This window comes from Lygodium microphyllum, chromosome 13 (assembly GCF_053477565.2).
Source record: "Lygodium microphyllum isolate KBCC chromosome 13, Lygodium_microphyllum_v1.1.10, whole genome shotgun sequence".
Classification (NCBI taxonomy): domain Eukaryota; kingdom Viridiplantae; phylum Streptophyta; class Polypodiopsida; order Schizaeales; family Lygodiaceae; genus Lygodium; species Lygodium microphyllum.
Window position 1 is genome coordinate 10,245,638 of NC_141147.1, and position 3,597 is coordinate 10,249,234.

Here is a 3,597-nt window from a genome sequence, read left to right on the forward strand (position 1 = left end):
TACATCTTCATTTGGCAATCCCACCCTCGAGAGAGATCACTTGCAAATATTAGGTCTAATAATAGATATGCAGGTCTTTCACATGGTTTTGATAGAAGGGATTTTCAAAATTTCTTTTTTAGACATTTATTGCATACATGAGGGTATAATTTAATGGGATATTCATAGGTTGAATAGAAGAAGGGTGTATTATACCCATTATCAATTTATAGACAAGGGGTTTTTAAATTAGACCTTGAGTGCATGCAATAGTATGGATTTATGTCTGGTGAATCCTTTTGAGGTCTACCCTCTCCTCTAGTTCATGGGCTACTTCTAATTTGTAACACATGAAGTTTCTAGCCTTTTTTCTTTGAAGGATTGCTATGCTTGCAATCACTCAACCCCATAGACTTCATCCTTCATATGTAGCATTAAGAAATGTTGCTCTATTGCATTTTTAATCCATTTGGAGAATGATACACTCTTCAATATCGCTCAGTCCAATCCCAAAGATAGTGCTTACAAGAGGACATTTCATCACTCCATTGAGCCCAATGGCTGTAGTCAATGCACTAAACTTGCAATCACCCCATTATTCACGAATAAATATATATTTTATTTCATTTGTACCCCCAACTCCCCCCATATATGCATCTCTCAGTAATTGCTTCCCCTTGGGCTATGTACTAGTACCGAGCTTGTCAAAATTTCTCTCTCCAAGTCAGCTCACATATGTTCGCAGCTTGCCTCGGTTGCATACGCCTCTTATTCACCTGTCACTTGTGAACAAGAGGATGAGAATAATAACTTAAGGTATAAAACCTTAGGCAAAGAGAATATTAAGAAACACAAGGGGAAGTAATTGAAGGGGGGTTGCCTATTCAGGCTATCAAATAAACGGCATCTCCCTCCCCCTCCCTCTAAGCTTAATTTTTTAAAATTAATTAATATATCCCCTCACCTCTATCACCCCATATTTCCCCCTCACATCATTTATCTGACAATCCCTCCATTCTATTTTTTAAATTTATTTATTTTTCCAAATTAAGACACAGTGTTTCTCCCCCCATCATTCCTATCGACATGTATTCCCTACCCTCTTCCCCCTCACACACACACATACATACACACGCATATCCCATTAATAAGGTCCTGCCTCCCTCCCTCCCCCGTCTTGTCAATGATAGACTCCCCTAGTTTCATTCTTTAAATTAATTAATTAATGAAATTACTCCCCTTCCCTTTTTTGCACTCTATCAGTCGATCATATATATATATCTATATGTGTGTGTGTGTGTGTGTGTGTGTGTGTGTGTGCTACAAAATAAATCCCCCTCCTCTCTCTCTCTTATGTATTTTATTCCCTTTTTGTATTTTCAACCTAGTTAAACCAAATATATTTGTCTACACATGGAATTTACTAGTTAAACCAAATATTATATTATAATTTTTTCTAGAGTTGATGTCGAGTTGATACACTAGTTTCTCCCAAAAAAAAAAATCCTCTCCTCCTTGCTACCAGAAGACACCTCATTATTCCATAACACATGGAGATGGTCCCTTGGTCCCTTCTTCAACTATAAATAGAGGGCACATTGTGTGCCATTTCTTTTTCCATGATGCCTTCGTGAAAGAAGCTTCACATAGTGAGATTGTCCAACAAAGCAGAACCCTTAGATGTGGCCAACTCATTGAAGAAATCAAGGCCTTCGTACATGGAAGTTCCATATTCAATGACTCTTAATGAGGGAACAAATACAATCAACGATACCAACACATCAAATATTCGTAACCAGGTATTTTTCACTCTTATTTAGTTGACAGACTCAATTAGAAAAGAAAAATAAATATACCTAAATTATTTTAAATAATGCTCAAAAAGATTAGTTGTATATTTAAATTTCTATTTTAGATTATCTTTTAAATATTTTTTACAAATATATTATAAAAATACAATGATCATTGGATTAGGCAAAAGTAGTGGGATCTACACATGCGTAAGTTAGTACTTATTTAATTCCTCATTAAATTAGCACGCATTAGTTTCAATGAATGATGGCTAGGATAAATATTAGTTCTTGCTTTTTGTGGTTTTTATTAAATAGCTAACATATGTGGTCTTAGTTGTACTTCTTTTCTAAGGCTCGTACAATATGTAAGACCATATGAGTGATTTATGGCATTAGTTGCAACCTTGTGGTTGGATGCCCTAATTTCGCATTACACATGAACAACCATGTCCTATGGAACCCGAAAGTACAGATAGAAATCCATCTACATGTGTAATTAGAATCATACCAGATAGAGTGGATGAATGGTTTTGACCATCTACTGGCTAAATAAAATGATACCTAAATATTCATAATTATTATCAAACCCTTATACTAGGCATAACCGACAAAAAGGTCGAAATTATTTGCACATGACAAGGTGCGTACGATAATAAATGCATGTAATTCTAGCCAATAAAATGTAACGATTTTATCTAAGAAATTGAGTATTGGAATTCTTGTTGGTTGTTTGTGGCCACTAAATTAGAAAAGTAGAGACTTACAAAAATGACATAAATATTCTTCTAAGAAAGACTGATTGATTATTGTCTTAGGATTAAAATATGTTGGGAAATATGTCCAAAAACTTATAAAAGTTTTTATTTATGCCTAGATAATCGGTATGATTGAGTAGTTTGCAATCCCCCGAGGGCAATTGTAGGGGCTCAATTTGAGCCGCCTTTGTTTCGCCTATGAGCGCATGACTAGCGTCTAGATAGAAATGTCCCAGATAAAAGATTCCCTCATATGGCAACATGTAACGAAGGGGGCTTTAGTAAAAAAGGATAATTACGTTGTTGGTCCTTCGGTGGAGAATAAATCCGTATGAGTACGATGTAGCGATAATTGGGACCTTGAAAATTATGGGCTAGATAATACTCTTCTGAAGGTCAGAGTGGACTTTTGTATATGGCTCAATGAACAGAAATCCAATCTAAAAATTAAAAATAGTAATTCAAATGTTTTGAAAGGACTATCTTCGTTGCTTTTGTGTTGTGCTTTAAGAAGATGTAAAACAAACCTAGTGATAAGGAATAATCAAGGAAGCTGCTTTTAAATGTCGAATAGCATGTTAATATGTTATGTTTAGAAAACTAAAGAAAACCATATTCAAATGAGGAGCAGACGATTGTCTTTCTTCAATGGAAAATGATTGATGGCTGGGTGGACTCGATAAGTCGAGGGCTTTTCTAATATGGAAATTTTAGGACAAGAAATGGATGCTGACTTTTCCTAGGGTTCAGTCTTAGAACCTAGTCATGTGCCATTTTAGGGGAACAAAGATGTGCCATTTTAGGGTTCGGTCTTATAACCTAGTCATGTGCAAAGAGATAGAGTTCACCTCCCCCTTCCCTCTCACTCACTATGAACCAAGTGTAGAAAGAAGAGCTTTGAAGGATGTATTCCTCATATGGCTACATGTGATTGGTAGTCAATCACATGTAGAAGGCTTTAAGCGCGTGTGACCAATCTCCTTTAGGGGTGTGACACATGAACACAAGGCGTTGAAAGTGGGAAGCACATTGCAGATGACAGTTCTTGGTTTGATGACAGTACTTGGGTT